Source organism: Cricetulus griseus, unplaced genomic scaffold, assembly GCF_003668045.3.
Source record: "Cricetulus griseus strain 17A/GY unplaced genomic scaffold, alternate assembly CriGri-PICRH-1.0 unplaced_scaffold_5, whole genome shotgun sequence".
Classification (NCBI taxonomy): Eukaryota; Metazoa; Chordata; class Mammalia; order Rodentia; family Cricetidae; genus Cricetulus; species Cricetulus griseus.
The window spans coordinates 441925-465638 of NW_023277252.1; the positions used below are offsets into that span (position 1 = coordinate 441925).

At 38.9% G+C, this 23714-nt stretch overlaps 1 pseudogene; it reads left to right on the top strand.

Annotated features, from left to right (window-relative positions):
* Positions 1–7242: 7242 nt before the first annotated feature.
* The window catches only part of LOC100768311, a 64279-nt pseudogene continuing 47807 nt past the window's right edge, over positions 7243–23714 (top strand).

Here is a 23714-nt window from a genome sequence, read left to right on the forward strand (position 1 = left end):
AGATTGGCTCAGCCCCTGGAACCAGGCAAGGGGCTTACAAGGGTCTGGTTCACCATGGACGCCGCCCCCCTTTTAAACCATAGTCTCTGGAGAATCTCATCCAATTCATGATTAATCTGGAGAAGCTTAATATCTCAGGCCACATTTTCGATGGAATCTTGATTGGAGGCAGAATCTCAGGTCAGTTTTGAACTTTAACAGTAGCTTAAGGGGCCCTGGATGACCAGGGAAGGGGACTTCCAATATCCCTGTTTTGTTGGCCAGGGTCTTTCTCCTGCATGTGAGAATGTTACTATGGCAGGCCCCTAGATCCTGCCAGATGGTAGAGGGGGTTGGTCCCTTTGCATAGTAATTGTCACTGGTGATGGGAGACAAAATAATTTGACTCCTACTACTAAATGCTAATGATTAATTAGCTCTTGCTATGCAGTTACTTTAACACATTAAGTGAGTTTCCTCTGTCCTCTCAACAGTCTTGTGGGCAGGCAGCATGTCTGCTATTTTATAAAACCAAGAATCTGTGGTTTGAGAGTTTCAGTAACTCTCCTGAGGTCTAATCGCCTCCCTGGGAAGCTGCAGAGCTCTTTTCTTCCATTTAAGACCTTCACTTGCAATTTCTGAGGTGGGTACTTGGCCTCACTGATTTCACATCCCTTCCTCTGAACAGAGTATCCGTGAATGGTTGGATGTCTGTGCTGTTGAACTTGTAGGAGTTCTGCTCTCCTCCAAAGCACCATTCCTTAGAAAATTTGAGTAGGTAAAAAATAAGGAGGCAGAATCCTTTAGGAAACGGTAATGTTTTAAAAGGAGCTGTAAGATTCAACATACTCCTGATGTTTTGTTTTTTAAACTTCAATAAAAATATAGTATATTTATTGCCCAAAGGGAATCTCTTCATAAAGCAGGAGCTGAGGGAAAGTCAGGGAGTAACTTGTTGTATCCTCTTGTTAACAGCTACACTGCCTGCACCTTGTCCTGAGTTCCTGGCTTCGATGTTTCATCAAGTAAGAGGTACATGAACTTTTTCTCTATATTCCTGGAGACCTCTTCAATATTTGTGTATTAAATTGCCACTTACATTCTCATATTGGAAAATTGTAGGGATTATGGTATGGCTCTAGGTAGAAGCCCAAGCTGAAGTGTCCCTTTTCCCTCAGCTGTTAATAATTTCAAGACACATCTGCAAGACCTACCTTAGAAAGAGGAAGAAAGACAAAAAATGGATTAAGTGGGGTGGGTCCAAATTATCCACTTTAATGTATGCCCTCTATGTGTAGACCATACATGTGCTTATATATTAATTTTAGATAGTGGTAGCTTTGTACTCATCCTGTTCAGGGAAATCAATCTTAATCACCAGATTGGTATGAACTGTTGCTTTGATAGTCCTAGCCAGTGACAGCAATAGTATGCATTTGTACTGAAGGATCAGAGGCAGGTAAGTAGACTTTGGTGAAGAGTTAGAAAGAGGAGCATTTCTCATTCTTTCCTTCCTTTGTTCCTTCCTTCAGCAAACACTTGTTGAGTGCCTACAGGTTAGTGGATTGGTGTTTCCAAAAACCTGGTCCTTCTAGGCAAGTACCATAGAAGCAATGTGAATGTTGATCACTGGAATATAAATATGACAACATGTAGTATAAATTGATTAACACCATATCACATTTCACTTTTTTGGTGGGACTTTATTCTTGTCCTTTTCTTGTTTTGTCTCCAGTATTCCTTAAAGAAAACATTGTCTTTTTAAAGTTTTTTGATGTTTGCTTGTGAGTCTAGGCATTAGCAGCTGAACTATCTCTCCAGCCTGACTTTTTAAATTTTTATGAGACCATGTCTCATGTATCTCAGGATAGCATCCAACAGAATATCTGTAGCCAAGGATGAACTCGGACTTCTGATTTTCTAGTACCCAACTACCAAGTGCTCAGATCACAGATGTGGGATAACATGCCTGCTTTATGTAGTGCTGGGGGTCAACCCCAGGGCTTTATTCCTGGTAGGCAAGAACTCTATCAAGTGAGATGCATTGTCAGTTCTGTCTCTTGTTTTTCTTTTGTCTAATTGTTTGGTCTTTCTCCTTTTCACACTTGACTGCTAATATTTAGTCATCAAAAGAAGTGTATTTAGCATGTAGCTGGTGAATCTTAAAAACCTGAGGTGTCTTCTGGTTTCATTCTAAATAAATTACCAGCTACATACTGAGTAATGTTACAATTCTGCTTTCTTCTTTTGTTTTGTGGTGGTGCTGGACTGAGACAGGGTCTCATGTAGCATTGGCTGTACTTGAAATCCCTGTGTATCTAGAATGGCTTTGAGCTGTTAATCCTCCTGCTTTCCCTTCTGCATGCTGGGTTTACACTTGTATGATACCATACCTTGTGTATTGGTTTCTTTTTTTTTTTAGAGAGAGCACCCAAATTATACTAAACCCCACACAATATTGGTACCTATTCTTGAGAATTACTAATTAGTTCATTTATTTACAGCAAGGAGAAGGCATAGAGACCATTTTTTGCTCTATATGCTTACTTATTCTAGACACCAACTTTCAGTTTGCCAGAAACATTAGAAAAAAAGGTCTTGGTTTCCCTTAGTGTTATTTCTACCAGTCAGATCTGAGAAATTTTAGGAGCCAAACTGACTAGAAACATTCCTATCTGTGTATTGCCATCCAAAATGAATTTCAACTAGCATAGATGTGGATGCCTAACTGACTCATGTATTGGATACAGACTTTATGTTCCATCAATGAATGAGAGTATTCCTGTGCACCCTAGAACACGTCTCTTTATATAGGGATGGCCATGTCCCATGGTATGAATCCCATGATATAGTCGCTTTGTTTCTTTGTTTTGACACAGGTTGATATAGTCCAGGATGGCCTCACATTTCACATTTGTCTGTAATTGAGGCTGCCATGAACTCCTGATTCTCCCGTTTCTATCTCTCAAGCACTAGAATTAAATATAAAGACCACTCTTTCCAGCTCCTGAATCAAATTTATGTATTTATTGAAGCAGAGTGGGAAGATTGTTTTTACAGTAATATTATTAACATGGATTTTTAAGCACAAGGGTTAAGGGACTGTGGTAACCTGGGAGGAAGTTAAAATACACTCCAAAGCATGTATCTGCATTTCTCCAAAAAGAGAAGCTCTTTCGTTAATTTTAAATGCTTTGGAATATTCCTTAAAGCTTTCATGTTAGGATTTACATATTCTTATCATGCTACCTATTCAACTATACTCTGCAGCCAATAATTAGCATTTGCCACGTAGCACTCAGAAGAGTATATATTCTAAATGGCATCACTGAGAATTGATTTGCATTTAGAAAGCTTTGTATTTCTACAAAGAATAATATTCCCGTTTTGTCATAAACTACACAGAACATTTCCAACAACCATAATGCCCTATTTTCTGTCCACCCATCTAATTAATTTTTTATCCTGTATGAGGGGAAACTGCCCTGCTTATAATCCATAATCAAGAACCCATCTCTTTAAAAACCCTTTCCATGTTTTCTGCGCGACATTTGAATCCTGCAGCTTTACCATCTATTGATCATACTTTTTCCATTTTCTTTTGAAATCAGCTTGAGTTCCTGCTGTATTTCTTTCTCATTCTATTACTCCAGTGTTCCCTTATCTATAGAAGGCTCTTTGAGTCTTTTTCTTTCTCTAAACTCCTATGCCATCGTTTTATTTTCATGGATATTTTGCTCTTATAAACTGCAGATTCCTCAGTTCCTTGACTCTTTTCTTGGATACCATCTTTTCCATCATTTTGATACATCCTTCTCTCTATTTTGTTTTTTTTTTTTTATTTCCGAGTAAGAGTCTTACATTGGCCAGGCTGAATTTGAATTCACCTTGTAGCCAAGGATGATCTTGACCTATTGATCCTCTTCCCTCTACTTTCTGAGAGCTAAGATTACAGGTTTGTGCCACCACACCCAATTCTGTTTTGATGCATTGCTAGTGATGGAACCCAGGGCTTCATGCATGCTCGGTGAGCATTAACAAATGAGCTACATCTCCAAATCATGTCATTTTCTTTTATCTTCTATACATCCTTACTATTTTTGATGTGCTAGAGAATAGACTCCAGGCTTCCTATATGTTAAGTACATACTTCTGCAATCAAGTTACATCCTCACGCCTTCTGTATTCCCTGTTCAGATCCTTTGAGCTGGATTGACTCCTCTTTTTTTCCCTCAATTTCTATGTTCATGGCCCCATCTCCAGGACAGACACTTGACTCCTGAAGCTTACCTGATTATAATACCTTCCCAGTGGTCATGCTTTACAATAATAAATTTCTGCACATCTATACTGCATGCAGTATTTTTCCAGTTTTCTTCCAATTCTTGATTGATTTACTTTAGCCACTTCTTTCTGACCTTTCTACTCAAGTTCTTCAGTGGTCTCATATTACCAGTATCTCAAGACCAAATCCACATTGTCAATTATCTGCAGTCACTTTGTTGGACAACTAGTTTTAAATCCCTTTCCTCATATTTACATGAGGTTAATCACAGTGCCTTTTGTCATAGTGCTAGTCTGTTTATTTTGTCCCTTTATGTCTTCCGTGTTTTCATGTTAACATAGAAGTGTTTGTAACAGTTCATCCTATCTTTCCGGCAATACCTGGTGCCATGGCTCTTGTCTATTTTTCTCCTTTCTGAAAGAGATTTGAATCTATTTTTAACAAGGTACATTTATTTTCTGATTCTTATTTCTTGATTTTATTTTAAGGACAATGTATCATTCTCTGATTTTAGGTGCTACTTTTTAGTCATAACTGTCACAATTGGAAAAAATGACAAAAATTTATATTTGTCCCTATCCAAGAATTTCTGAAATAGTTCTTTTTAGAGAGTGAAGAAACTGAAAAAAGCTACCTTCTTAGGACAATATATATATTCTTCATAGCGCTTTTGGAATCTGAGCTTTGGGTCAATCGGTGTTTTAAAGACAATCTAACTCAATCACCTACACTTGTAATCCTCCAGGCAGCATCTCCTTAGTGATTGATTATCTAACTATTGCTGTGAATGCAGTTAGGGAAGGAGGACCACTTTAGTCTTTGAAGCAACTTAAGAGCTGTGGCTCCTGAACTTATTCAGACAATTTAGAACTTCTGCCATGTGATGAGCAGTAGCTAGATCACAAGGATAGAGGGATACAAAGATAAATAGCATCCCCTGCCAGAAATGTGCCCTTGTCATCCTACAAGAAGTAGTATGCAAAAATCAATATGGATACCACAATATGGATACGTTATGATTATGAACAAAGTACTGGGTCCTTGAGAAGGGATTTCTTATAATAGATAGTGATAAGACAATTTATAAAAGACATCCCAAACATTAGACACAGAGATGCATTGGATAGGGTCATGAGGGTGTATGTCAGACACAAATAGTACTTAATTTAAATGCATGGCAAAAATACCAGGTGACGGATATAGTTTCTCATTGTACTCGTAGGAATGTTGTTCTGGGAGCTACTTGGAGGATTCAGTGTACCATTTGTACCTGTGAGTTTTGTGCTTCTTAACTGTGTAGGATTAGCTTGTACTTAATGAAAATACCTTAGTCATAATGCTGGATATTTCTTGGTAAATAAAATGTTTTGTTTGCTTATTTCAAAGTGAATACGAAGTATCATGTAGTAAGAACTCTCACTATGCACATTTTTTCTATACTCAAGTTCTACTACAATTGAGAATGCTAGCTTTCCAGAATCCAGTACTGTTTTAAAACTAGCAGAGATTGAATTTTCTCATGATCCAAAACAGAAAAGTCACTTGACAAGAAGAATGGCTAGTGTACTGACTTCTATATATTATAAACAATAGTATATACATTACCCGCAAGATTCATTTCTATGAGGATCATTTTAAACATTTTAACCCAGTACTTGGCAAAACATACAGTGTGCTTCTGCAGGGATTTTTAAAAACCTTCCAGTTTAAAAGAGGGTAATGGTTTTGATATCTTGGTTATTGGATACATTGAGGTTCAATGAGCATGAGAATTGTATGCCATGTAGGATACTTCTTTCCTTAATTTGATTTTTTTCATTCAAAGCACACCAGTAAACTTTCATTCAACTGCTGTAGGGAGACACCCTAGCCCTGCCCCAGGCAACCCGGACAGGTGTGTCAGGTGTACCGGGACACACCCATGAGGGCGGGGTGAAGGGAAGTACGGGGTGACATAAGGGAAGGTTCTTAAGGGCTGCACGTGGAGACCACCGCCCTTCTCTCTTCTGCTCCCCCGGCTACTGGCGCTGGTTCCAGCTCCCTCCCTCTCGCTTGATTGGTGTATCTCAATAAAGAAAACCTTAGCACTATTGGCTGCAGGCTGCTCACTCTTCATGTGGTGCCCAACCAGACTCACCGCCCGCGAAGGTCTGTGCTGAGCTGGACCATGGAAAAACCACTCTGTCTGGGTTCCAGAGCTGCTCAGCAAGCACAGCCAAACTGCTTCTTGCCGCTTCCTGCATGCTTGCTGCCAGCACCGAGGCCGCCGCCGTTACTTCCTTTCCCAGGCCTCTGCCTTCAACCAGGAAAGGCCGCCTGGCCCAGGAACAGCAGTGAGGACCCCACCGAGGTATCTCCACAAAGACACTCACTGCCCCTGCTTTCCGGATCCCACTTTGCCGTGAGCTGCTGTGCCTGTCCCAACCTTGGTTTCTCATTGCCGCCTTTGTTTCCCAAGCTCTGCCTGCCATCCGCTGGGCCAGATTCTGGATGCACCTGCTGCTGAGTGACTATTTTCAAATCTAGTTGTGGGCACTGTCACCTGCCTGATGCAAATGCCTGCCAGGTATGTTCTAAAGATTTACTTAGTGGCAAAAAAGTTTTCTACTCAAAATAGATGCGGCTCTGCCACCTGCTGGCCAGACGTGCTTACTGCACCAGAAAATGGAATTTCAATAAATATGGCTGAATTTCCGTTGCATTTAGATCTGTATAACCCCTCGTATACCTATGTGCATTCAGTTCTGGAGGAACAGGCTGACTTTCTAAATATTGGCTTATACGTCTTATTAGCTGTGACTATATTAATTCACATGTTGTTCCTCAGGAACAAAAGGAAGGCTGATTTCTCGACCCAGTTACAGGACATACAAGCCTTACGTACCCAGATTCTTGATGAAACGAAACTGACCTAAACAATACTTCTTGAGATGATAGAACAGAAACTGGATGATAGGCTTCATTCTATGTTCTATACGATGCAGGCAGATCTGTCTACTAATCAAGCTGATGTGCAGCACATTTATAACAACATAAAACTAGACAGATGCTCCATCTTAGAGTCTTTACAGGCTGTCTGGGCAAAGGACCGTGATGAGATTCAGGAACTTATTCAGACTTTACAGATCAGGCAAGCTACAGACCATGAGGAACTGAAATCTAGTCTAGGGAAGCTACAAAATAAACAGGCTACAGACCATGGTGCCTTAATGGCTTGGCAAGCAGCAGACCATGAGGCATGGCAGGATATATACAGCCAGTTAGAAACTCAGCTAGGCTCTTTCTCCTATTCCTTTGTTACTAAGGTAAAAGATACCCAGAATAGGCTTTAACAATCAGATAATGCCATTAAATCAATGGCTGGGAAAAGTGAGAGGGACTATACTGAACTTAGTACTGAGTTTCAAAGCTTACAGGAGGAGTTACAGACCAGGGTTACCAAACTGGAAATGTCTATCGAGTGGATTTCTGAGGCAAATCACAACCTTGATTCTAAATTTCAATCTCTGGATGGGTATCTCCATGCCACCCAAATGCTAGCTAGGGATGAATGTATTACCCATCTAGAAAATCTTACAGGATAATTTTTGAAGCAAATCGTGGATTCTGTATCACACCTTGAATCTTTCATGATGGATGAGATTAAAGCCCTTCATGAGCATTTCCTGATCAGGCTGTCAGATCACTTTGGCAAAGAGGACACAGACTCACTCCGATCTGAGATGCCCACTCCGAAAATATATTTCAATCATCCTAAAGCAGTTACACACACACACACCTTTAGTCTACTGGGCCATGGTGGTGGACAAGCAACCATCTAAAAACACTCCCTGGGGCAGACAGCATATACATGGCAACCAACCCAATTAAATGATCTTAGGCATGTTAAAGAATTGGTTGTCTCGTATGGTCTTCATAGCCCATACATAAAACAGCAGTTGCATTCATGGGCCACCTTTAACAGGGTGATGCCCGCAGATTGCGTAGGACTGGTATCAGCTGTCCTTGAGAATTCCTGCCAAATTGAGTGTAAAGTGTGATTTAGGGAAGAAGGCAGACTCCTAGAATGACAAGCCACCAGGGACAGAGTTGATGCATCCCTCCGAAAAATCCTAGGAGAAGGGATTTATACTGACCCACAGATTCAGGCTGAATATGACAACCATATGCTGTCCCTATGTAGGACAGCAGCACTAAATGCATGGGATAAGGTTCGTGAACCAGGAGAATGACTGGAAGCTTATGCGAAAATAGAACAGGCACAAACAGAACCATTTAAGGACTTCTTAGACCAATTGACCAGAGCAGTAGACATCAAAGTAGCAGATCCAATGATACAGACATTCAATTGTGTATACCTTAGCTTATGACAATGCAAACGCAATGTGCAAAAGAATACTTTTGCCTCTAAAGATCAGATCAGCCCCAATAGAAGAATGGGTTCTGCATACTGCCCACTTTGACTGCAACATACAAGATGCTGGAATCTGGGCAGAAGAATCTGTCCCAAGAGGTTTCAACAGACAGCAGGAGATTAGAAAAGATACCAACAGAAGGACTTGGGAAGGAAGAACATCTTACAGGGGCTCACACCGGTACCAAGAAGCCAGTGCTCATTGCCACCATGACCCAGAGCCTCAAATAGGAAGAGCATGCTCCAGGAGTCCATGGAAGCGTCAGGAGAATAGATGTTTTAGCTGTGGTAAAATGGGACATATAAGGAGAAATTGCAGACAGAGAAATTCTAATGATTCCCGATGTAACATGTAACAGGTCATTGCCCTCTGGGTTATGTAGGAGATGTGGTAAGGGCAAATACTGGGCTAACGAATGCAGATCGACTACGGATGTGCAAGGGAACCAACTAACGTCGGGAAACTCAGAAGGAGGACTGCAGCAGGCCCCTGTCTTGAGAACAGTTAGATCATTCCCACTGACATTGGAAGACAATCTCTCACAGGACAGATAGATAGTTCCTTGCCTATTGTGGAAAATGGCACTGCACTAGAAGGTAGTTTGAATAATGATGAAGAATCACATGTAACTGGTGAAAATGAGAAACGCATATTTTGGCAAGCTTCTATTAATGATAAAAGGCCTCAGTTAGAAATAAAAACTAATGTCAGAGCTATTAAAGGTCATGTAGACACTGGAGCTGATGTAACTATTATCACTCAGAAATCCTGGCCAAAGAAATGGCCCCTTAAAGATGCAAATGTACAATTTTTAGGAGTTGGAACTCTATCTAGAGTTCGACGGAGTGTTAACTCGGTGGTCTGAATTGGACTGGAAGGACAAAAAGGAAGACTGAAACCTTACGTAGCAGATATTGCTATAAATTTATGGGGTCGTGATTTATTACAGCAAGAGAATACTCAAATTAACATCCCTCCAGTGTCAGATACAAATTCTAATAAATCGCTGGATAGTAGAAAGGATCAGGTAAGATGCCATGGGAAATGGTTACAAACTATCCAGGCTGTGCAGACACTAATTACAAATGATAGGCCTTCAGAAGAACCAAAGGCCCTACTATTGAAATGGCTTACAGATGAACCGGTCTGGATAGGGCAATGGCCTTTGACCTCTGAAAAGCTAGAGGCTCTAGAAAAGTTAGTACAGGAACAGGTAGAGGCTGGTCACATAGAGCAATCTACCATCCCTTGGAATTCTCCTGTATTTGTTATCAAGAAGTCAGGTAACTCGAGAATGCTGACAGACCTGAGAGCCTTAAATAAGGTAATTCAGCCTATGGGTACTCTACAAGCCAGGAATGCCATTGCCTTCCTTAATACCTAAAGGATGGCCGATCATAGTAATTGAACCTAAAGATTGCTTTTTCACCATACCGTTACAAGAAAGCAATAGAGAGAAATTTGCATTTATAGTGCCAACTCTTAATAACTCACAGGCAATTCGGAGATACCAATGGAAGGTTTTACCTCAGGGGATGCTAAATAGTCCCACTTTTGTCAATACTTTGGACAACAACCTTTGGAAATAATTTGTAAAAAATCTACACAATCTCTTCTTTATCATTATATGGATGATATTCTTTTATCGGATTCTAATAAGGAAACTTTGGAACGTATTTTGAAATGGTGAAGGAGGGTCTCCCTAGATGGGGTTTAAAAATTGTCCCAGAAAAGATACAAAGAGGAGATTCTATTAACTATTTAGGATATAAGATAGACTTACAAAGAATTAAACCTCAAAAGGTACAAATTAGGAGGGACCTTTATCAAACTCTTAATATTCTTCAGAAGCTACTAGGAGAAATTTCTCAATTACAGACAATTATTAGTGTGGAAGGGCATGACTTAAAGCATTTAAAAATGGAACTAAAAGGTGATAAGGACTTAAACAGTCCACGAATATTATCTGCTAAGGCAGAAAGAGTTACAATCGGTAGAAAACAGAATATTGGATGCGCATTTAGATTGGATAAAACTTGATCTAGACTGCATTCTGATTTTCTTGCCATCCAGAGAATACCCTTCTGGGATTCTGATGCAGAGGGAAGACACTATATTGGAATAGATATTTCTGCCACATAAGCAGAACAAAAAGTTAAAGACATATATAGAAAAGATTTCTGATTTTATTTTAAAGGGCAAATTAAGAATTTGTCAGCTGACTGGAAAAGATCCATCGGAGATTATAGTACCTTTAACTAATGATGAAATTTCCTCCTTATGGAAGGATAATGAATATTGGCAGATAGCTCTAACTGACATTTGGGAACAATTAGTAACATCTATCCCAAAACCGACAGAATTAAATTGCTAAAAAAGGTAGTTTGGATTCTTCCACACATCGTAAGACAAACTCCCATTTCTGGAGTTCTTACCTTCTTCACTGATGTTAACAAAACAGGTAAGGCTGGTTATAAAGCAGATGAGGTAAGTAAAGTAGTTCAAAGTCCATATACATCTGTACAGAAAGCAGAAGTATATGCAATTCTTATGGTGCTCATGGGTTTTACAGAACCTCTTAATATAGTTACTGATTTCCAATTTGCAGAGAGAGTCGTCTTGCACATAGAGACTGCAGAATTCCTCCCTGATAATACTGAACTAACCTCGTTGTTTTTGCAGTTACAGGAAACAATCAGAAACAGAAGTAACCCACTGTGCATTACACACATCAGATCCCATACGGGTCTGCCAGGCCCACTGGCACAAAGCAATGACAAGATTAATCGTTTCTTGATTGGCATTATGCTAGAAGCCTCAGAATTTCATAAAAACCATCATGCAAATAGCAAGGGTTTAAAGAAGGACTTCTCCATCCCTTGGCAACAAGCCAAGGAGATAGTGAGAAACTGTCCTACTTGTTCCTTTTATAACAAAACTCTGCTGCCAGCAGGCTGTAATCCTAAAGGCCTTCGGAGGAATGAGATCTGGCAAATGGATGTCTTTCACTTTACAGAATTTGGAAATTTGAAATGTGTCCATCATACCATTGACACATTCTCAGGTTTCCAATGGGCTACTGCTCTCAACTCTGAAAAAGCTGATTCCATTATTTCACACCTACTGGAGGTGATGGCAGTTATGGGCATACCGGCACATATAAAAACTGACAATGCTCCAGCATATGTCTCCACAAAAATGGAACAGTTCTTCAAATATTATAACATTAAGCATGTCACAGGTATACCACATAAACCCTACAGGACAAGCAGTTGTTGAAAAGTCTAACAGGACACTTAAGAAGATGCTTCATAGGCAAGCTGGTAAGTCGAAACCCCCAAACATAGATTGCATAGATAGCTTTATTAAAGCTAAACTTTCTTAATGCCAATGAAAATGGACAAACAGCTGAGGAAATACACTGGACTACGGAGAAAACTGCTGAACTGAACCAACCAGTGTATTTGAAAGATGTACTGACCTTGGTAAGGGAACCTGGACATGTGTTACGTTGGGGTAGGGGTTTTGCTTTTGTTTCCACAGGAGAAGAAAATCTTTGGATACCATCAAAATTGATCAAGATTTGAGTTGAAAAATACAACCCTCTCAACAAGGATGACTGACAGGTATTTACAGAGGAATATCTCATGAACTAAAAAAGCCTCCCAATGGAAGGGAAGTGCTTTGTTTTTATACTTACAGGAAAACCCACCTCCTGAAATCAAAGGACACTACATGTGTAGATACTTAAGGAAAGAACAAAGCTATAACCATCGAACAATAGGAACGTGCCGTACAGTAAAATTTACAGCCGTCTCTCAAGTAACTCTATTTCTCTTCATTTCCTAGTCCCTATTCAATTCAATCGATGCTGGATTTAGAGTTGGATTTGGCTTTCCTCCCTAAAATCCAATCATGTTATTTCACAAAATTTTCAAGTTTCTGTGTTATATCAAGAAGCCAATTGCTATAATAAAGAATAAATGAAGAATAAGAAGACTATCTGTCTTTTCTTGGCTCTTTCTTTCAAGGCCTACACCCTCTCATAATTGTTGTTTTTCAAGGATTGCCTTTGCAGTACATATACTTGTACAAGCGAACATTTCTCTGATGACACTTATGTTCGAGTCCCATAGAGCCAATGAGATCCAGCCTGACAACAAGCCCTGCATGCTCTGGAAAATGAATTGGACTACACCTCCCCGACTACAAAACTCACTCTGTTTTGACTGACACTCCCACCAGAACCTTGAGTAATGACTTCAATCAAGTTGAGGATTTCAACCTAGATCTTCAATCAAGCAAATGTCATCTAACATGGTCTAGACATAACTCATTAGAGACTTTCCCTGTACTAGCATTTTTTTCCATAGGACCCCACATGGCTACCACCATCCAATTTCAGCAGGAAGTAACTTTGAAGATGCTATGCCCCCGTTACCCATTATTGTTTATAAGGGTAGTGTAAGCCTAGTTAAGAATGACCTTCTTATTGTTTAGAGTTGGGATTGGAAGGAGGTGTTCAAGTTAGACACCATTTCCCCATGACTTTAAGGCTTATCTACAATAGACATCCGATGTTCAATAGCAGGTCATTGTATCTTCTTATATTTCACCTTTATGATTGCTAATTTTAGGCGTTATACACTATTAAGTTTTAATCCTCTTTTAGACTAAAAGGGGAATTGTACGGAGACACCCTAACACTGCTCCAGGCAACCAGGACAGGTGTGCCAGGTGTACTGGGACACAACCGTGAGGGCAGGGTGAAGGGAAGTCTGGAGTGACATAAGGGAAGGTTCTTAAGGGCTGCACGTGGAGACCTCCGCCCTTATCTCTTCTGCTCCCCCAGCTACATGCGCTGGTTCCAGCTCACTCCTTCTCGCTTGATTGGTGTACCTCAATAAAGAAAACCTTAGCACTATTGGCTGCGTGCTGCTTACTCTTGAAACTGTGTAAACTATTTTTTATTGTTTTGAACAGTGATTCTAGAATTAAATGTATTTGAATTCTGATTAAAGTATCTTATTTAATCGTCAAATGAACTTTTGGATAGATCTGACAGTTAATGGGAAGTTTTAATATTTAATCAGGGCTAATTGATTTGAATTTGTACATAACTCTCAGCTAAAGTGATGAATGTTTTTTAAAGAATAAACATAAGTATAATATAATTACCTGGAGCACAGAGACCAAGTATGGAGAAAAGGAATGTTATAATGCATTATTGTTGAAATTGTACCCCATAATCTGTGCAGTTGTGGTAGAAAGAACTTCTAACATGAAAAATATTGCAGTATTTGGATTCAGCAGTAGCCAGTAATAGTGAGGACATATTGTATCTTTCTTTCACATACTGGAATTTGCAAAAGTGTTCAACCCTGTGATTTAAATTGGTTATACTTCATAAATATTTGCCTACTAAATGTGCATGCATGTTTTAAATGAATGGTTTTCATAATAAGGGTATTTTTAAAGGTTGATTGATTAGAAATTTACAAAATTTTTCTAAATGATGTGAGCATTTGAGACAAGTTGAGTGTTTAGGCTATTTTTCCTCTTTGTATAGTGGGGAATTACCATTACGGAGTCAGGTAGAAATATAGGCGTGGCTACAGCTTCCCCTACATCTTTGTTATGACAAATATATAGTTTTAAACAGCAATTTGCATTTTCCTTTAGGCAACATTGTCCTTTTTATATTGTCACCTAGAATTGTGAATTGGGGAAATTTAAAGTCTTTTAATTGTGGTTTTCTTATTTAGTGGTAGGATTAGATGGGAGTACCGCTCAGTGGTATAACACATGTCTGTTATAGTTAAAGCTATTAATTCAGTTCCTAGTACTGAAAAAAAGGCGGGGCCAAGGGTATCTCAGGTAGATAAAGTTTTACCAATATGCATGAAGCCTGAGTTTGGTCTCCAGCATTGCATTGACCTGACATGTTGTTATACACATCTAATTCCACTCAGGAGGTGGAAAAAGGATAGAAGTTCAGGGTCGTATTCAGCACATAGTGTGTTTGCGGCCATTGTGGGATACGTGAAATCCTATCTCGAGAAAAAATAAGAGGTTGGATTACATTACATGTAATATTTCTGTATTTTCTTTTCTTGGTAATTAATCAGCTTCGTAAATATTTTCATCTTTGGTTTTAGTCTTGATTCATTCCTTAGCACTAATTCCTTCCATTCTTCATTCTGGAATTGATTGGTTTACCTTTTATACTCACACCCTGTAGTAGCTTAAATTATCACCCAGGTCTCTTCACAGATGTGTATTCACATTTCCCCATGGCTTCTCTGAGTCTTTGTCTAAAAACACTTTTTCCAGTTGGCAGGCCAAGGAAAACAAGGCTCCACTCATTAACAGTATTTGATTGAGCAGGGAAAAAGTGTCAATAAGAGGCTAAATAAGGTGACTAACTTTGAGAGTTATTTACATATTAACCATGTCTGAGTGTTTTAATAACTGCTCACAAGATTTCAAAAGGACCAAAATCGAACCTCAAAAAGGCATATGAATTACCAAATATCCCAGAATTCTCAGCGACCTAACTAGACTTTTATCCTAAAAATATTTTCAAGAAAGTCCTATTGTATCATCTCACTAGTTTGCTTTGTAGGCTTATCTATGTATCTGTAGTAACTGTTGTTACTTTGAGGATTGGTGCACTAAAACCTAGTAGCTGTTACCTGACAGTAATTTACACATGTGACTGACTGTATTATACTGATATTGTTTCATGGGCAGTTACAATGAAAAGTGTGGGATATCCTGTTAGGTTTGTAAACTCTAATGTGACAAACATATTAGTTTTTAAATGTTTACTGTTATCGCCTTGTGGTGTGTGTGTGTGTGTGTGTGTGTATGTGTGTGTGTGTGTGTGTGCACGAGTGGTGGTGTATGCACACACACAGGTGTGATTATTGATGTGCAAGTGCTGTTCTTTCCTTCCACCGTTATGTGTGTCATGGGAATTGAGCATAGGTTAACAGGCCTGTACAGCAAATGCCTTTCCTAACTGACCCTTCTAGCCAACCCATATATACTTTTATTTATTTCTTTTTGTGCATTTTAGATATATTTATTTTATGTTTGAGTACTTTTGCCTGCATTTATGTACCTTCTGTGTGTGCCTAATGCTTGAGGAGGCCAGAAGATAGCATTAGTTTCCCCTGAAACTGGAGTTATAGATGGTTTTGAATCACCATATAGATGCTGGGAACTGAGCTCAGTTCTTATGGAGGAGCAATCTGTTCTCTTAACTTCTGAACCATGTCTCCAGCCCACTCATCCCTATATACTTTTAAAATAGTAAATTAAGGATACTGTGTAGAGATTAAACAGTTGTAATAAGTGATTCTTAACTTTTTGGAGCAAATATACCGCTGAAATATGGGTATGGTAGGTTACATTTTTAATTCTAGTATTTAGAAAGCTGAGACACGATAATTATCTCAAGTTGGAAGCCAGCCTGGACTAAATAGTGAATTCCAGATCAGCCTGAACTACATAGTGAGACCAGTTCATAAACTATAAGAAGATGCTAGAGAAATGGTTTCGAGGGTAAAATGTTTTCTCTCCAGGCATGAGGACCTGAGATTGGAACCTAGGAAACCACAGAAAAAGTCAGTTATGAAGGCGAGTGTATGTAAGTCGAGCACTGGCAGTGGGGTAAGCTGGTTTGGGCTGGCACTGTGTAAACAGACAGATCCTGGAGACTTACTGCTCAGATAGTCTGACAAAAAGACAAGCTTCAGGTTCAATGACAGACACTGCTTCAAAAAATCAACTGGTAAGATTAAAGTTAAATTCTGGCCTCCACACACACAGTCACACAGGTGAATGTACCAGAGGTCTCTACCACACACACATGGTGGAGGAGAGGGAGATAAATGGGACAGGTAGTGTGGAGGATAAAGAAACCACCACACAAATAACCCCTTGAAAATCTGGTAAAAGCTATTTTTAACTTTAAAGAGAGTCATATTTTTATACAAAGACTTTTTTCCTTTTTGTACTGGGTTAATATTGTGTCTTCTTGAAACCTTTTTATTGCATTGATGCCTACAGTGTAATTCGCACTGATACTGAGCTCTCACAGAAGCGGTAGAACATGATTTATAAGAAAATCCTATTGGATGTTGAGTTGCATGCTCTGATTCTCAGCATTTAGGAGATCAGGAGGATCAGGAGGTAGTTAAAGCTCTTCTTTGGTTACATACTAAGTTCAAAGCCAGCCAAGTTACATGAAAATTTGTGCCAAACAAATAAGTAAACAAATACAAAGATAAGTTTATTAACCTAAGAAAGTTAGTAGTAAATAGACTATTATGAATGTAAATTTTCTTTTGTTCTGTTCATTCCATTTTTTCTCTTATTTTGAGACAGTGTCTCATGTACTCAAACAGGCTTCAAACACAGTATGTAGCTTAGGATGACTTTGGACTTTTGATTTCCCTGTATCCACATCCTAAGTGCTGGGATTATAGGTTCCAAGCCAGTTTTTATGGTTCTGGCATCCATAGTATGCATAGAATATAAGCACTCTACCAACTGAGCCATATCTGCAAACAATAAGATTGCATTTAGTCATTTTGAAAAGTTAATATTTTAAATATAATACATTTTGAAGTAAAGATGTTGATGCTAAATATGCACTTATTGTTTATTATGAATTTACTAGCGATTATAAAGGTCATTGGACTTTGAAGGCATTAGATAAAATACTGACTCACATGGAAGAAAAAAGTTTGATCAGATGGTGTTCTGTACATTATCTGTTCGGTCATTTCTCTATACAGTAACTTTTTTAAGACATAAGACCCCTCTATGTAGCAAGAGCAATATCTATGGATCTGAAGTGATGCTGGTACTTGTTGAGCATTCCTAACTTGAAGATAAAACAATCTTAAAGTTTTAAGTGCTCACTGGATGCCACACATGGAAAATTCTGCATCTAACATCATGTGTCAGGTTACAGTCAGAAATAATAATAAATAATAATAAGTAAATATGAGATAATCTGAAATATAAATGACTTAGGATCCTAAGTATTACAAGATCAAGTATATTCAGTACATGCTTAATAGGGGCACAGAGAGGGAATTATTTTATGGAGGAAGTAATACTTGACAAAAGTGTTCTGGATTTTAGATAAGTTATGAACTACAATGATGATGATATTTAAATTGATCATTTACAAATTAAGTGAGTTAACTGAGCTGTGGCTTATGTTAAAACCCCTTTTATTGTGTGTCCACATTCATTCATTCATTCACTCATTCATCCATCCATCCTTCCACCCATGCATCCATCCATCCATCCATCCATTCAATATTTGTCAAGGGAGTTTCACTATGTACCTTCAGTAAAATTTGTAAGGCCTATTCACTGTTTTCCAGCTTTGAGAATGTTGGCTCGAAAACTTAGTTTTAGCTGATGTTTGATTATATTTTTCATTGTCCTTTGTGTATTAAGTTCAGGAATCCAAGTGTGAGGTTATATAGGAATTCTGTTGGTCAGGGACCACATCATAAATTAGTAAAGAATTAACTATTCATTCACATTCTGGGGTGATGATCAATAATAGCAGTTAGAAATATCACTTCTAGTAATAATTTTGTGTTGTGTTATAGGATAAGCCATGACTATATCAAAGCTTTGTTCCAGTACTTAACTTGCTTTATAGGTGTTATGTTGTTATTTAACCTAGGGCCCTGCCTGCGGCAGTTTATTACTGTAACTTTTTGAACAATCTTGAAAGTGATTAAATCAGTTTTTACTAACTGAATTTTGACGCACAGTCCTTAAAAACATGACAATAGAATGTGGAGACATGCTGAATTTAATAATTCTTTTATAATAATAATAATAATAATAATAATAATAATAATAATAATAAATATTTATTTTCCTTCAGGACTGCTCAAGGCCTTTAATATAAAAGTATTCTCTGGAAATTTATCCCAAAAGAAGATGTATAATGATCCCAACTTTTTTGAACATTGATATTCTTTCTTGGAGTGTCTTATCTGAGAATTCATGTTCATAAAACTTTTGGGGACTCATGGCTTTAAATTTAGCCTTTCTCTGTGTTTCAGAATTTGGCAGTGTCTGTGTGGAACATTTGTAGTGTATTTGAAATTTCAATGAAGGACTTAAACAAATAACAAATTAGGAAGCAATGGCATTCCCCAACTTAGGTGAAATTTATTTAGCTATAGTGAAGGGAAATGTTTATCTAAGGGGTTTGATTACAAAAACTAATAAAGTATTCTCTAAAATAAAAAAAAACTTAGCAGAATTCAAATAAATTGAGCCTGTCAAGACAACCAGTCTGTTGAATTAAGGGCAAATTGAAGTTAATTGTTAGCTTAATCCTATTTATCACTTGAAACTGCACTATGTTTTTACTTTATTGATATTGAAAGGATTGTAAAATTTGGCTTTTTTATGACAACATCCTGTTTGCTCCTATTCACTGATCATCTCTCTCTCTCTCTCTCTCTCTCTCTCTCTCTCACACACACACACACACACACACACACACACACACACACACACACACACAAATCCATGGAATGATTTATCTCACAGTCAGCACAAAATCTAGAGAGGTGTTGATTTGACAGACAGACAGGAATGGTTGTATGTATCAGCAACACGATTGTATGCATACTGATATACTTTGTTCTTGTCTGTCAGCTACCATAATACTTGTTTAAAATCTGAAAAATTGGCTATTAATACTTAGAGTATTCTGACTCCCTTGGGCAAACACACACACACACACACACACACACACACACACACACAGAGAGAGAGAGAGAGAGAGAGACAGAGACAGATAGACAGAGAGACAGAGACAGACAGAGACAGACAGAGACAGACAGAGGTACCTGATAACTATCCTGTATAAGCTTTCTTGGTTATTTGAGATAAAGGCAATATAAGGGCTAGAGACAGCCCAGTGGTCCTTTGCTGGCCTAGCTAACATGTATAAGACATAGCTAGTATGTATAACATGTTCAACTCTAAACTCTAGTAAAACATGACCTGTTGCAGGAAATGGTGGTGTACATCTAGCTTGCAGACCTCCGTGTATTTCAGGTCAGCCAAGGCTGCATAGGAAGGCCTTATCTGAAGCAAAACAAAACAACAAGCCCCAAACCAAACCAAACCAAACAAACAAACTCTGTTACCCTCAGACACATGAATATGTGTAGGGAGCTGTCCCTGCATTCTCCATTACAAGATGGCGCCTGCATCCAGCAGGCACCGAATGTAAACAAGTTAGTGCACGCAGGCACTGGGTAACTTTCCATTCCTTGATCTCTGCCTCTTCCGTGGTGTCATATGGTCCGATGATCTGCAGCCAATCATGGGGTGACACGTCCGAGGCGGCGGTTGCCAGCCTTTATTAGGGGACGGGATTCTTGGCTCGGGGTCTCCGCTCTGTAAGCTTATGCTCTCTCTCTCAAGACACATTAAAGCTTTACTGCAGAAGGATCCGAGTGTCCTGTGTTGTTCTTGCTGGCGAGACGATCGCGCGGGACATCATGGTTTTGTTTTCTTAGTATGTAGTCTTTCTAGTGATTGCAGCAAGCTTTTAGACACCTGCAACATAGCAGGGTCTCTATTCTAGGGAAGAAACAAGTTTAAATGGAGCTGCCATAGTTGCATGGTCTTGTAATCCTAGTGCTCTGGAGGCTGAGGAAAAAAGAATCTCATGTTTTAGACCTGCTTGGGCCTTATATCTTTATCCTTTCTGATTTGCTCCTCATTCATTGCTGTCTGGCCTTGCGAGCACCATTGTTTATAGCACACACCAAGACATTTCATTAATACTTTGAAAATAGTATCTTTAATATTTCCTCACAATTCCTTTTCCCCTGACTATCTTTAAAAAATTAAATCTTTTCTTTCTCCTTCTCTTATCTTTCCTTTCCTCCCATTACTTCATTCTTTCTTTGACATGCATAGTCTTGCTGTACAGCCAAGATGGCCGCAAAATTTCAGTCTTCTGAAAGAGCATTCTGAGTGAGGAATTACAGGGATGTCTCAACATGCCCAGTTGAGATTTGTTTTTTCATGAGTTATAATTGAATTTTATAGTGATTGGGAAGAGGGTAGAATGCATAAATTGTTAAGGAGTGTAATCTCAGACTTGTTTCTTATAGTAGATATCATCTTTTGCTTCCCCTCTAAATAGACAGGTATAGTTGTTATATTAGAAAATCTTCTCTGAAGGTTGGCATGCTGCTATATACCTGTGATCAGCAGGATTCCTGCCCCCCCAACTAACACCCTACCTATCTCATACCCTTTCTGCTCCCCAGGAAGGGTGAGGCCTTCCATGGGGTGGGGGGCTTAGGAGTTGGTCATATTCTTCGGGATATTGCCTAGGCCCACCCCCTTGTGTCTAGGCTCAGGGAGTATCACTCGATGTAGGATGGGCTTGCAAAGTCCATTCCTATGCTAGGGATAAGTGTTGATCCACTGCAAGGGGCCCCATAGATTTCCGAGGTCTCCTCTCTGACATCCATATTCAGGGGGTCTGGATCAGTCCCATGCTGGTTTCCCAGCTATCAGTCTGGGAACTACAGCTCTTCTAGTTCAGGTCAGCTGATTCTGTGGGTTTCACTAGCCTGTTATGGACCCCTTTGCTTATCAGTCCTCCTTCTCTGCAACTGGATTTCAGTTCAGTTCAAGGTTTAGCTGTAGGTGTCTGCTTCAACTTCCACAAGCTGCTGGATGAAGGCTACAAGATAGCATATAAGTTAGTCATCAATCTTATTATCAGGGGAGGGCATTATTCAGATTCATATTTAGGGCCACAGGAAATTCTGGAAGAAGGCTCAGAAGTTTCTCTAAGTGTGATTTGACTACTCCAGGAAACAAGATACACTTTCAAAAAGATTACTGTATTTTCTAATAGCTAACCTTAAGTACAAGATGAATAATCTAGTCATTTGGTGATCATTTATGATAGCTAATAATATTGCTCAAAATTTCTTAGAATAATAACAAAATCAACAGATTAGGTGTACTCCTCTTTACTTTTTTTCTGGATAGATCTGGTATACCTCAGAAGTTTGGCATTCTTTTCAAGAATTGCTGACTCAATAGTGATGGCCTCTGACTTCAATCAAATCCTAGTAAACAGAACAAATGTGAACAATTAACTTCAGTTTTAAAATCTCTATTTTAGAGAGTCAAATTGAGTATATAGTATGTGAGTTAATGCAATAGTTTGGCAGGACTAAAAGTAATTATATATTCCTAATACACACACACATACACACACACACACAAACACACACACACACACACACACACACACACACACACACACACACTGTGGGATCCTTGTTTATTCAACAGTATGCAGCTTAAAGAAGTATGGAGGCTATAGTATGCAGAAGTAAATGTAGCATATCATTGTGTACCTTTTGCCCTTGGCCTCTTTGCTCAGGTTGGCTCTGGCTACATTTAAAAAAACACAGTTCAGTTCTTGTTACATAACTGCCTTTTATTCATGGACCTACAGTAGCATTCTTGAAAACTGCAGGCTAGCTATTATGGAATGTTACTGTGTCTATAAGTAACTGAATCTATGGGAGCTCATGAAAGTACATATGGAGGAAATACAACGAAATAAGGCCAAAGGTGCAAGATTATAGGGCATGTCATGAGGCACAGGTTAGAGAAAAGCCATAGAAGCTAAGAAGGAGGGCAGACTACAGCCTGCTACTGGAGGGAAGAGAAATGAATGCTTGACAGTGCCAAATGATATAGGATGAAGGCAGAAAAGATTCCTTTCCTTATGGCAGAAATTCATTAATTACTCCTTTTGGTAGAGCATACAAATTGAGTGGTAAAGGCTAACTACTGGTAGTGTAAAATATGTATAGTATATTTTTTAAAAGACTAGAAGGAGAGAATGTCTGCCTAGATAGCTGCTTCTGCTAATAACAGAATAGCCTACACAATAATAGTAACAGTGATTTAGGTATTGCAAACATTAAATTATTTAACAAAAGTTTAGTGTTAGATATTCCAGGAGAGCACAGGAGTTCAGCTTTGTCATCAGCTGATGATACCCTTTGTTCTACCATTCTGTACATGTTGGCTTGTTACATTTTGGTCACAAAATGAACACTGTGGCCCTAAGGAAGCCTTCTCTCAAGGACACAGGAATCACTCAGCCTTGGAACTCACTGCAGCAAGCACTGTGCTTGAGAGCTCTTAGCAAGGGTGAATGCGTTTAAGCCCAGCATGTGCTACATAGTGGTGTCTTGTTTCAAAACAAAACAAACAAAAAAGGAAATAGAATGAAAGAGCAGCACTACCCTTGGAGAGACCAAAAGAGCATTTCCTTTACCAGTAAACTCCCAGCAGACATTTGTCTCAACGGTATCTCAACTGTAGGTGGGAGAGGTAGCTATCTCAACAGTAGGTGGGAGAGGTGGCTCTCTCAACGGTAGGTGGGAGAGGAAGTACTTAACATTTTCAGGCAGCAGAGAAGAAACAGAAATAAAACTGGTAAATGGAATGGCTACTGTAATAGCTATGTGATGTCGTCTGAGATAGGATGTTGCAGTAGCTCTTCCAGTCATACCATTTCATGCATTCTATTATGTGCATACACTTCACTAGACCCATGAGGCTTCTTTTTATTTTGCTCAGTTCTAACAGTGTGTCCTAAAACCTTGCTATCCCATGTGTTGTCTACAGACCTATAGCCTGGAAAGGAGAGTAAATTCTCAGGGCTGCTGAATCTCCATTTGCTTTTTAACACTTCTAAGAGGAGGCTGCAGATATACTGCTCTATGGTATAAAACATGCTTGATACCTTTACTTTGATGTAAAGTGATATGAACTTTATTTGGGGTATTTCTGGGTGTTTCCTTAAATATAGTCTGTTTAAATTTTAGTTAAGAGCACTTGTTGCTCTTGCAAAGGTCCATGTGGTGGTGTACCACCATTTATAAATCCAGTTCCAGGGTCTGAAGACCTCTCATGACTTC